The sequence below is a fragment of the Pelodiscus sinensis genome, chromosome 28 (genome assembly GCF_052426305.1).
Source record: "Pelodiscus sinensis isolate ZL-2025 chromosome 28, ASM5242630v1, whole genome shotgun sequence".
Taxonomy (NCBI): Eukaryota; Metazoa; Chordata; order Testudines; family Trionychidae; genus Pelodiscus; species Pelodiscus sinensis.
Window position 1 is genome coordinate 18,040,608 of NC_143079.1, and position 13,190 is coordinate 18,053,797.

The window sequence follows — 13,190 nt, forward strand, 5'->3', positions numbered from 1 at the left end:
TTGCGCAAGAGCGCCCATGGCAGTGTAGGCGCTCTCTTGCGCAAGAAAGCTCTGATGGTCATTTTAGTCATAGGGCTTTCTTGCACAAGAAATCCCTGCCGAGCATCCACACTGCCCTCTTGAGTAGGGGCTCCTGCGCAAGAGGGCTTACACCAGTTAAAAAAGAGCGTCGCTCTTGTGCAAGAAGCTCTCTCTTACCACGCGGTACTGTAAATTTCCTTGAGCAAGAGCAGGCAGGCAGTGTGGGGACACTGCCGATTCTTGCCCAAGAACGGCTGTACTTGTGCAAGAAGCCACGAGTGTAGACTTAGCCCTGGTGTCCTTTGTTCTGCAGTAACTGGCTCCCACCATCCCATGGCTGCTACCGGAGATCCCCAGCTGGGAACCCTTCTTCTGGAGGCTGGTGCTTGTGCCATTCTATGCAGGAAATCCAGGGCCGGATTAAGGCATGGGCTAGCCGGGCAGCTGCCTGGGGCACCTGATATAAGGGGTGCTGTGCAACCCTTACAGCTGATAACTGCCATCAGGCACCACGCGCCCGTATTGCAAGCTGCAGCAGCTCCCACCAGTCACCCTACAGCGGCCACCAGAGACAGGGGCCGTGTTAACCCCCACAGCACTGGCCAGCAGCTACGGCTCTCTGCTCTCTGTGGCACCAGGCTGAGCACCAGCGGCGGCCGGGCAAGGCACATGCCTCCTGCCGCCGCCAGCTCCGTGCGCCCTCTCCCACATTCCGGGCAAGGGCTGGGCCATGCATGCGCCCTTCCCCAACGCAGGGCACAATTAACCTGACTACCCAGGGTGCCAGAATGGCTCTGTCTGGCCCTGAGGAAACCCCCTTCGAGGGGGAAGCAGGGATGTTGCTGTGGTGTCCCTGAGAACAGTCAACCCACTCATCTGTTGACCCAGGGGACAGCAGCCTGTGGCCAGCAGCACCCTTCCCCCCATGGCACAGCCAAGCTCGGCCTGCTCCCGGTGGCACCAGGCTGAGCACCAGCAGCGGTGGCTGGGCAAGGCACATATCTCATGCCACCGCCAGCTCTGTGCACCCTCCCCACGTTCCGGGGCGGGGCTGGGCTGGGCCATTCATGCGCCCTTCCCCTACCCAGGGTGCCAGAATGGCTCAGTCTGGCCCTGAGGAAACCCCCTCCGAGGGGGAAGTAGGGATGTTGCTGTGGTGTCCCTGAGAACAGTCAACCCACTCATCTGTTGACCCAGCGGGCAGCAGCCTGTGGCTCATTTCCCCTTCTTCACCTGGGTGGGGACATGGTTGGGAGTGAGGGTGTCCTGTTTCTCAGGGAGCTCTGACCAGTGGGCTGGGACCGGGCTTGGCAGAAATCTTTCCCAGAGACACACAGGCTGGAGAGATGTTTGTGGGGAAGCATTTTGTAAATGTCGATGGATGTAAACGGTTCCTGCAAGTGGGGGGTTTGAAGCTTTCATTGAAAAATTTCCTCTTCCTTTTGTTTCTGCTCCGTGGTATTATCCCATTTGTCTGCCATGCAAAGGGTCTGTGTCAAACCCAGGCGGAAAGAGCCCCCCTCTTTCTCCATTCAATTCCTTCTCTGCACCCTCAGGCCCACTCCTGTCTCTCACACAGCCCAGCTGCTTTGCCTTCTGCCCCGGTGTGTACCCTTCCCTGGCACTGTAATACCATGGGAAGGGATCCTTTGCCAGCTTCTTAACTAGTAGCTCATTTAGGGCATGTTTACACAGCAAGGCAAAAGTCAAACTAAGATACACAACCTCGGGTACTTGTTTGTGTAGCTGAAGTCAAAATAGCTTAACTTGGCTTTTGGCGCTATTGACAGGAAGAGACCTTTCCCTTTGACTTCCCTTACTCTTCATGATATGGGGGTTACTGGAGTCAGAGTAGGAAGTCTGCTAACTTCTACTTAATTAGAAATAACAGCTTGCTGTGTAGACAGGCACTTTATTTCCAAATAACACTCAAATGTAGACGTGCTCTTATTGTCCCATCACAGAGCTGATGCTGAAGGACAGGAAGCTACAGAGTGCTGAAAGGGAGCAATCAGATACTGAGAGGGGTTTTTTTCCCCCTTCTTTCTTGGTTGGGGGAATTTGTTTCTGCTCTCCTATGAGGCTGGAAATGTCAGTTAGTGTCCTTTCTCCTGGGTTCTATTAGAGAAATCAGAGACTTTTCCCTACCTGAGAGCTCAAGAAAACTAAGACTGAATTGCCTTGTATGCAAAGAATGTAACTGACAGGAGGGTATTGTTTAGCATGGGGCTTGAACATATCACTCTGAAATTAAGAGTCACATACTCTACCAACTGAGCTAGCCACTCTGTGTGCAGTGTCCCTCCCGCAATACCCTGTCACAGAATAGAGGATCAGCGTGTTCTCAAATGCTTGATTCAAGGCTCTGTCCTGTCCCCAGTGGGGTGCTCTGGTCTGTGTGGGGAGGCCTAGGCACACTGGCCTTTTTTACCACAAGAATGGCTCCATTTCAGTCTCTCAGGTAACAGGAGAAGAGTCCGTAGCAGCAAGGGAAGGTCCCCTGAGTGAAACCAGGCAGAAACGCCATGTCTCACGTTCTGCAGCAACCCTTTCTGCCCTGGCAGGCGTTGTCCCTTCTCCCACTGGCCTGGGCCTGGCATCCCTCTCCTCCCAGCACCACAGAAAGCCCCTTGGTGTGAGCCTGGGAAAGCTAGAGGCCTCAGGCCTGTTGCCCCCGAGACGCTTGTGCCTTGGCCTCCTCTGCCCATGGCGGCCGGCTCTCCTGGCTGCCCCGTGTGCGCTACTGGCCAAAGGAGGCAGCAAGGCAGGAGTGGGAAGAAGAAGCAAGTCCCACTGAGGCCGACAGCTCGGGCTTAAGCCTCCAGCCCCAGCACAAAACCTTCAGCCCGGCCTCTGTTGCTCCCTCCTCAGAAGGGAGGAGGAAGCCCTGTTGTCTCAGGCCGGGGGAGGTGACAGGAGGCCTCCTCTCACAGCCTTACGCTTTGCTTCCATGCTGGCTAGGGTTGCCAGGTGTCCAGTTCTGAACCGGACTGTCCAGAATTTGAGCTTTCTGTTCAGGAAACAAACTGAGAAAGTGTAAATGAGGAAATAGAAATGTCGGGTATTTTCTAAATAAGCTGTAATGTAGATTGTGAGGTGGTGTCAAGTGAGTCCAGTATTTCTGTGGAACCCTCTGGCAACCCTAATGCCGTCAATCGCAGGGGCCAGGGAGCTCCCAGGCTGGTCGCAGCCTCAGCCACTTCCTGCTTCTTGGCCCCCGCCCAGGCAGTCTAGGTGGGTCTCTATGGGGCCCCGAGACATTTGTTTTGCTGTTGTCCAGGTGCAGGGGGCCCAGATTCTGCAACACTCACAGGCCCCACAGGAGGGGTCTGGTTTGATGCTTCACCCCACAGCCTGGCAACAAGCCCCCAAACTTCCCCTGTGTTCTGAGAGCCCCGTTTGCTGTGTGAATTCTGTGGGGCAGGTTATGTCAGGCTTAGGCACAAGCAGAGTTCAGAACCAACCCACAAGTAAGTACCCGCTCAAGAGGATTGAGCAGTGTCCTTTGCCAGCAATGTAAATCCAGCCATATAAGTGTCCCACTCATGTGCCCAAACTTTCTCTGAACCTCACTCACAGTTGCTGCCCTTGCTCAGGGCAGATAAGATCTCAGGGGTGGTTTTCAGTCCCGGGAACTCCAACCCAAACCCTGAGACCCAGGAGTTTATAATCGAGAGGATCAATGTTTGCTTCACTTTTCCCTCCCCCCAGCAACACTAAATCTCAAGGTAAATTCTACAGTCCCAGCGGCTGGGGGAGATGTGCATGTTAGAGCCTCTGCCCATTGAGCTGTAGCCTTCTGTGCCCAGGGAGCCAGACACCGCCAGGGCTGGAGGGAAATGGGGAATGGCTGCTCTTTGGGAGTCAAAGGTGTTGTCTGGGACCATAGAGTAAAACAGTTTCACCTGCCTTCCACAGGAGGGCATCATGGCTTAGCTGGCTAAAGCACTTGCCTAGTAAACAGAAGATCTTGGGTTCAACTCCCCCTGGTACTTTGCTGTAGCCTTTGCTCACATTTTCTTATGTCTTCCTGGGACACAGAGGAGTCCTCCCCTGGCCACCCATGGGACTGCTGGTACAGGAAAAGGCTGATTGGGGAGGAACGTTGGGAAGAAGGAAAACCCAAGGCTGGAGCGGGTACCGAGGCTACTGTGACTGGTACTGGCAAGCTGGGACAGAAAAGGCAGCAGCACGTGTCCTTGTGATTCCCTCGGGTGCGTGGGGGTCAGCGCCCAGAGATCCTGCAAGTGCAAAGCTCCTACAGCAATAGCAAGTGCTCCAGTGGTGCAAAAGGCCAGTGCACAGTACTTATAAGGCAGTTCTTGTGGGAGACATGCTGGGGTTGTGAGTTCAAAACTCACCTGGAGGAGTGGCTTTTAATTCTTGCTGCTCTGGCCCCTTCCAGTGAACGCTGGGGGAGCTGAGATTCCAGCTCAGAGGAGGGTCTTTGTTGCCCATTTTCTCCCCTTAGTCCCATCAGCAGCCACCTTCCCTTTCAGCCACTGGAGAAGCTCATGAACAGAGACAAGCTACTTTGTTCCATTTCCCACTTCTTTTCCTGGGCTGACCCAGTGGCTGAAAGGGGCTGCGGCTGCTGAGGGGGGTGGGGAAGATGTGCAACAAAACCCTGGCCACCCAGCATTCACTCTGATGAGGCTATAATGTGTGAAGTGGGAATTTTCACTGATCCCTTCCTTTGGGGTGGAATCCCAGCTCTCCCAGAGTTCACTGCAAGGCATGGGGTCCCAAACTGGGGGGGAGGGATGACCCCCAGAGGGGGCATGAAGAAATTTCAGGGGGGCATGAGGTGACCCAGCCCTCCTCCCATCAAGTTGTTTTTTTTTTTTTTTTTTTGCTCAACAGTTTTACTGCTATTTTGGATAGTTGCTCAGAGCTCTTGAGACAGTTGCTAAAGTAGCTCAGTTGTGAGCACATTAGATTGAAAATCTAAAGGTCCCTGGTTCAATCCCTGGTGTTGGCAGAAGCCTTTGCCAATATAGCTTAGTATGTTTTGGCATCTCTGTTAAGCAAACATCTGCAATCAGAGTTCAAAGGCTGAACCAAGAGGCCCAGAATTACATCATAAAGATGATGATATTTCAGGGTTAGAAACTGGAGAGGGGATTTCATGACACCTCAGAGGTTGTTGACACAGGAGAACAGAGCTCTTGGCTTCAGCTGCTCCCAGCCTTGCATCTCTGTTTTTAATTCCATGCCCCCAGAAAGGAACAGTAACAGAGGCTTCCTCGGACTAATTCTGAGGCTTCCCCATACTGAGGACATGCTATTTCTATTTTCTTAGACTGAAAGTTAGTAAGTCGATTTAAGCAATTTCAAAATAGTTTCCGAGTATAGACATGCCCTTATAGTCCTGGTCTTCACAACATCCTCTGGCAAGGAGTTCCATAGGCTGACTGTGCATTGTGTGAAGAAATACTTCCTTTTGTTTGTTTTCAACCTGCTAATATCATGGTGCACCCTTAGTTCTTCTATTATGGGAACAAGAAAAATACCTTTGCTTATTTACAGTCTCAACAACTGCCATGATGTATAGACCTCTATCTTATCTCCACTTTGTCTCCACTTTTCTAAGGTGAAAAGTCCCAACCTTTCCTCATATGGCAGCTGATCCAAACTTTCATAATTTTTGTTGTGCTTTTCTGGACTGTTTCCAATGCCAATGGCAGCTGCCTGCCTGAAGCCCTCCCCCCTCCACTCAGGCTCTTATTCCTCCAGGCACCTGACACCTGCAGCCTGTGCAGGAAAGGAGCTACCTGGGAAATGTGCTGGGCTGCTGGCCTGGGCTCAGCCAGGTGAGTCTCCCAGTCAGAGCCTGCCTCTGGCACCCCAGCCCCTCCCTTCCCTCAGTCCGTTGCCCCTTCCCATGATGAAAGAGCAAAGACTTGGCAGAATTCATGAATATAGAGGAGGCTATTTTCCTTGACTGGGAGCCCAGCCCCGGCCGCAGCAGTGGAAGTGCTCAATCCTAGCCACTCGACAGACACAAACCTGCAGTGTTGGCTCAGCTACACTAGTCATTCCCAGGCCACTTTCTCTCCCTTTCAGGACGTGGGTCCATTCTCGGAGAAGGAGCGTGATGCCGGCGTATTTTGTAGCTCCAGGCTTTACCAGAAGATGCTCCCCAGCACTTCTCCCCTGGCTGCACCCTCAGGGCCGGAGACGTGGACATGCCCCTCTGCATCGTGGGGGATGCTGCCTGCCCTTTGCTCCTGGGCTGATAAAGCCCTAGACAAGACACATTGCCTAAAGTCAGGAACGTTCCCCAGGCAGGCTCAGCTGGGCCCGCATTGGTGTGGAGGTGCCTTCGGGCCCCTCAAAGGGAGATTCCGCTGTCTGCTCCCCTGGCTGGACCTTGGCAAGTCCAACGTCCCCCAAGTGGTGGTGGCCTGCGGTGCCTCCAGAATAGTTGTGAGCACAAGGGAGAGACGTTCCTGCCAGGGTGGGGGCCAGAGGCTGAGCAGCTCGCAAGAGCCCTTCAGCAGCAGCACACGGCTGCCATCCAGCAGGCCCATCCGGGGGCTTGTGCATCCGAGAGGCCCTGAGGGAGAGTTCCAGACAAGGACACCTGTGAGACTTTCCCCTGGGTGTCCCCACAAGGGGCCTCTGTATTGCCCCTCTGTGCCTCTCCCCCCCGCCCCACACACACACCCTTCCCCTGCCCGCCCTTTCCGCTCCCGCATCCTCTGCTGCTAAAACGAATAGGACTTTACCCTGCTGAAAGAACAAATTCTCTGGTTTTTATGTGGGGAATGTAGAACTGGGGAGGGGCTTTGGAAAGAACCTGGAAAAGAGGAGGAGGCTGGTGGAAAGGGGAAGGTGGGGCTCAGGGATGAGGCTGGGACTAGCACTGACTCGGGTGCTCCTACTGCCTCATACTCAGGGAGCTCAGCAGCCATGGGGTGGCTCCAGGGGGGGAAGCTGGAGGAGGAGGGGCAGGTGAGGGTTCAGGAGGGGACTTGAACAGGAGATAATTTGGGTTTGGGTTGGGGGAGCTGCGGGGCTATTGAAGCAGGTAACCAGGTGGTTGGCACCAGCGCTGTGGGCTGGGCACACGCTCTAACCCTCCTGGACATATTGAGCCTCCCTCTGTGCCTTGTGCTGGGGAGCCTGCCCCCCACAGGGAGCCTTGGGGCAGCCACTGCTACAGCAGGAATTTGGGCATCAGGTCACCCCACTGGGGACAATGGAGGGAAGAGAAGAGTTTTCCCTGCTATTGGGAGAAGCTGGCCAGGACAAGGCCCTTTTAGACTCTGGGTCTGCGCAGGCTGGCGCCTCCTCCTACCAGTTCTCTGGCCTGAGTCCTGCAAACCCCTCAGCCTTTTGCTTGTTTCTGCTTCCCTGTCCATAGCAGGAGGCAAAATCAGGGCAAGTCAACAAAACAAACAACCCCATGGCAGTTATGGGGCTTGAACCCATGACCTTGGCATTATTAGCACCACACTCTAACCAACTGAGCTAGCCAGCCACATGTAAGTGAAAGGTCACAAGTGGCCCTTTCAAGGAAGGCACCTCAGACAGTTGCAGCGACATCTCTGCAGCTGCCAAGGGCTCTTCGCTGACAGGGCCACTGGCGACTCACTGTGACATGCGCTGGCTAGTCCAGCTGGGTTTGAGGGTTGGTCCAGGTGGCTGGCGGCCGGCAGACCCAGAGCAAAGAGGCAGACGGAATCTCTTGCTGCCAGCACCTTGCCTCCCAGCTTCTTCCCTGCCAGCAGCAGCCACAGCCCCTGTCGGCCCCTGGGTCAGCCTGAGAAGGGAGGCAGGAATGGGGCCTCAGATTGTAGGGTTCCGAGTCCTGAGCACTGCCCTTGACACCAACCACCCCTCACTCAACTGGGCCAAACTGGGGTGGGTATTGATTCCAATGCCTTTTGCATGCTAAGCAAGAACTCTACCATTTGAGCTATTTCCCCTACTGTAACAAGAAAGGCCCTCTTGGAGGCTCTGCCCTTCTCCACGGGGACGTCTGCTTTCTAGGTCAGCTAGTCAAGAGAAAGGAGAAGGCTCCAACGAGGCTCCTCCTCACACTTGTGCTTGTGACCCTCATTCTCTCTCTGGCCTCAAGGGCAGATCTCCAGAAAGAGACTCCCTGCAGCAAAGCCATGGGGGGCTCTGAGACTCCTTGCAGCAAAGTCTCTGAGGTTTCTGCTGCCCTGCAGCCTGTCCCACCTGGCCATTGTCATGGACTCTCTGTGAGGTCATCACCTCCCAGCCTCCTTTAGCCAATAAGCTGAGGGGCTGCAAAAGGCCCTTGTGATGTCACTGCCACACCCACCCGTGCCCTCCGGGGCTAATGTCCTGCCCCAGGCAGCCCCTTTGCATGGCTGAGCTGCTCCCAGGGGTGAAAGTGACACATTTCTTACAGGGACTGTTCTATTGGGCACCATCCCTTGGGCCAGGGGGGAAGTTCAAGGCAGGAAGTTGGGGGAGGGTTTGTGATAGGACAGTACCTGTAAGAAATTACAGTGTGGAGATTGGGAGGCTCAAGGCAGGGATTTGGGAAGCGTGTGAGTGGGGTGGGGGAATCAGTGCAGGGGTGAAGATGTGGGAGGATACAGAAGTCAGGACACAGGATTAGGGATGTGGGCGGGGTGCTTGGGGCTGGAATTGAGTGTTGAGGGGATCAATGGACTAGAATCCTTCTCTGGGCTTCCCGAGGCCCTTTAACACACAAGGGCTACGTCTAGACTGGCATGATTTTCGACAAATGCTTTTAACGGAAAAGTTTTCTGTTTAAAGCATTTTCAGAACAGAGCATCTAGATTGGCACGGAGGCTTTTCCGCAAAAGCACTTTTTGCAGAAAAGCTTCTGTGCCAATCTAAAAGCTCTTTTCTGCCAAAAAAGCCCCGATTGCCATTTTCGCAATCGGGGCTTTTTTGCGGAAAACAAATCTGAGCTGTCTACACTGGCCCTTTTGCGCAAAAGGACTTTTGCCTGAATGGGAGCAGCATAGTATTTCCGCAAGAACACAAGAACACTGACAATCTTACATGACATCGTCAGTGCTTTTGCGGAAATTCAAGCGGCCAGTGTAGACAGCTGGCAAGTTTTTCCAGAAAAGTGGCTGATTTTCAGGAAAAATTGGCCAGTCTAGACACAGCCAAGGGCTTTGTCTGCAGCACACTGAGGCGCGGAACCCCTGAGCAAGTGACATGAAATATCCGTAGTGTGGATGCTCCACTGCTGCTATTTCGAACACACTCCTCCCCAGAGCCACTGAAAATCATTACTGCCCTGTGCTTCCTGGGGCTCTAAATCAACACAGAGCACGTCCCCATTAGATCGCTGGCAGAGGGGCCACTGACAGGCAAGAGAACTGAGGGGTTTTCTGATGGCAGCAAACCTCTTTCTACAAGGAAGAAGCCTTTTCTCTAAAGAAGCGTTTTCAGGGAAAGGCGAGTGTGGACACGGAAGAGGGAGTTCTTTGCAAAGAAGAGGCCTTCAGGAAATAACACAGGTGCCCTGGTGGCCACTCCAGCCACAGTAATCACAACTGAAATTCAAGACAGCGCCCATCAACATTGACATTATCTTTCCAAAAAGCAGCTCAGTTTTTCAATGCACTTTTGCTGTGTAGACGTTCTCTTTCAAAATAAGCATTTCCAGAAGATCTCCTCCAGAGGCCGTATGTTTGCTCCGCCCCCATTTTCACTGGCTTACTTATCTGTGAGCACACAGCCCCCTCACACAGAGACTCATAGGCCCTGGTGACCAGCCCTGTGCATCTTTCCTTACTCCCAGACTCAAGGGGTTGCCTGTTCTGTAGGAGCAGATGCTAAAGTGACTTTCGTGCAATTTGAGCCTACAGCCTTTACCTGCCTGGCCTGGCACCCACTGAGCACTGCAGCTTAGAAATCCAACAGACTTTTCCTTCTGCCAAAGAACCCCATGTGCTAGGTGAGCCCACATCTCCTCTCTGTGTCTGACGGGGGAGGGGTCACGAGTCCGTTAGCCTCCTGGCTTGCTCTGCCTGTGAAAAAAGGAAGATGCCCTGGAGATTGAGGTTACCGATCCCACATGCAAAGTGAGCACTCCCCTGCGATTAGACATTTATTCTAGGCCACCCATCTCCCTCCAGAGTCCACAGTGTCCCTGCAGCTGCCTGTGGCTCTCCTCTGATAGGGCCACTAACGACTCCCTTTGCTGTGGGCTGGTCCATTCAGCCACTTAGCAGTTGGGGCTAATAGCATTAAGTTGTTGGGCTCAATCCCTTGGTGAGTGACGGGGCAGAGGGGGAGCAGCTCACACATGCCAAGGGGCTGGCCAGGGGCAGGACATGAGCCTGCAAGGCAGCAGTGACATCACAAGGAATTTTTGCAGCACCTCAGCTCATTGGTTGGGAGGCAGTGACCTCACAGAGGGACCATGGCAACAGCCAGGTGGGACAGGCTGCAGCAATCTCCAAGACCCCCATGGCCTGGCTGCCTGGAATCTCCTTTGTGAGGTTTCCCCTTGAGGGCAGAAGGGATTGAGGGTCCCAGCTGGGAGTGTCTCTGTGGAGATTTCCCCTTTCCCAGGCTGCAGTGGGAGGGGCTGGGGCAGGCAGGGGTACAGGAGAGGCTGGCACTGAACTTCTGGGAGAGGCAAGAGAGAAGGCTTCAAACACCCAATAAGAATGGGATTTGAACCCACGCGTACAGAGCACAATAGATTAGCAGTCCATCGCCTTAACCACTCGGCCACCTCATCTGAGTTATTCAAGGCTCTGTCAAACCACCTGAAGTCAGCTCTTCAGAGAACTTTTGTGACAATTGCTGGCTGGCCGGGGACACCCAGGGCTGGAAGGTTTTGCCTTTTCACAATGTTCCCTGCGCTGTTGTACAAAGCTCAGTGCTGGTAACAAACCCAATCACCCCCAGGCTACATCTATCCTGCAGACTTCTTGTGCAAGAACTGTTTTGTGCAAGAATTCTTGTGCAAAAGGTCTTGCGCAACAATGTGTCCATGCTGCCATGTGCTTTTGCACAAGAGAAATGCTTTTCTGCAAGAGCGTCCCTGGAAGCGTGGACTCTCTCCTGCCTAGAAAGCTCTGATGGCCATTTTAGCTTTAGGGCTTTCTTGAGAAAGAAACCCCTGTTCCCCGTCCACACTGCTTCCTTGTGGACGAGTTCTTGAACAAGAGGGCTTATTCCTCATGGGGAGAGCAATAACTGTTACTCAAGAAGCCCCATTTTCTGATGCAGTGTAGATGCTCTGGAACTTTTTGAACAGCTGCTCTTGCGCAAAAAGCCTGCAGTGTAGACGTAGCCCTGCAGTGTAGACACAGCCTGAGAGAGACAAGGAAAGGAAGTGGCCATGGCCTCCCTGCAGCAGCCTAGTCCTCTTAAAATAAGGGATAAGGGATCTTTCAGAAAGGGCTTTATTTTCCGAAAGATCCACGTCTAGACTGGTGCTTTTTTCCGGCAAAGCTCCGTGCCGAAAAAAAGTGGCAGCCATTTTTATGCTAATGAAGCGGGGGAGATTTAAATCCCCGCTTCATTAGCAATTGCAATACGTCTAATCTGCATCCCTTTTACGAAAAAGGGATGCAATCTAGACATAGCTGCTGAGTGTGGCTCTGGGCTAGGGAACAGGGCTGTGTCATTCCCTATGGGAGTGGGAGGCCCCCGGAGCCCAGAGCGAGTGGACTCCCCAAGGGGCGCCAAAGGGTTAGCAACTGAATATTTGCCCAAGCTTAAGTGCAGCAGCAGAAAACCCTTTCAAGTGTGTTTCTGTGGTGTAGTGGTTATCACATTTTCCTAACACACAAAAGGTCCGTGGTTCAAAGCCAGACAGAAACACAGTGTCTTCCCTTATTGCGGTGCCCACAAGGCAGTTCCAGGGCCTGCCCCCAGCTGCGGGGATGTGTGGCATGTGTGCTGGCTTTCAGGAGCATGTGGGAGACAACTTAGCAGGTTAGGCTGAGATAGGAGGAGGCAGGGCTGGGGCTGAGACTTCTTAGCAGTGCCTTGATTGGGAGCAGGTCATTGTGGCCACACAGTCCAGGGCCTACCCCGGAAGTGCCACTACTGTGGCTGTCGCCTTTGGTGCAAGTGGACACAAAGCCACATAATGTCCCGCCTCATGCCCAGAGCCCAGCCACCCCATTCCCTTCGCTTTCTTCCCACCCAGCACCCACAGCTTCCTTTGACACCCTCCCGTGTCCCTGCTCCCCCACCCTGCTCCTTCATCCACGTTCCTTCTGCACCCTTTCTCCTGGCCACACATGGCTCCTTGGCACTTCTGAAGCGAGGCCCTGCAAGGAGCCACCAGGCAGGAACCAGCCCTTGGAGCTCAGCTTGCACCGGATCTGGTAGTTTCCCAGCACATCTCACCTGGGAAGAGGTGACTTGTTCTCCTTCCTTCTTACCTTACGTCTCCGTTCCCTCCAAAGGTCTCCGCTGCCTCGGGACCCGCCTCCTCAGGGCGCTGCCCCTCTGCCACTGGGCTGGGAGTGGGAGACTCCACAGTCTCTGCACTTGGGCTGAGAAGTCTCACGGGGACTCGTCTGTTGATGGGTTAGTCAACCCGATGGCCAGCCGGATCCATTCCGTAGTGCTGCCCGAGAGGGAGCTTTACAAGTGCCCAGTGTCCATTGGTATTTTCTGGGGCTCTGTGTAGGGGATTGGGCTTGGCCATCTTTTCCACGGGAAATGCCTCTTCTTTGGAACAGCAGCTCCCAGGAGTTCATGGAACTTCTTCTTCTCAGCTTGGGAAAGGGACAACTCACGGGTGATGGGAAAGATATTTGTGCTGTGAAAACAGCAGGGTCCCCAGGAAAACTGGTAAATAATCCTAGTGCCCAGGCCTGATGTTACCTGCCCCCACACAATTCACACGGCAAACCTGGCTTCCAGAGCACAGGGGGAGTTTGGGGGCTTATTGCTGGGCTGTGGGGTGAAGCAGAAAACCAGCCTCCTCCTGTGGGGCCTGTGAGTGTTGCTGAACCTGGGCCCCTGTGTCTGGACAATGGCAAACAAAAGGTCTGGGGGCCACTCAGAGACCCCCGCTGGGCTGAGCAGGAAGTGGCTGGGACTTTGCTTTGTCTTTGCCTGTGGGCTTGTCTGTCTGCAGCCTGGAAACCTCCTGGCTCCTGAGACCACTGGTATGGATGGAGCGTTACAGAAGTCAGAAGAATAGAATTGCTGTGTAGACACTGACATTGTTA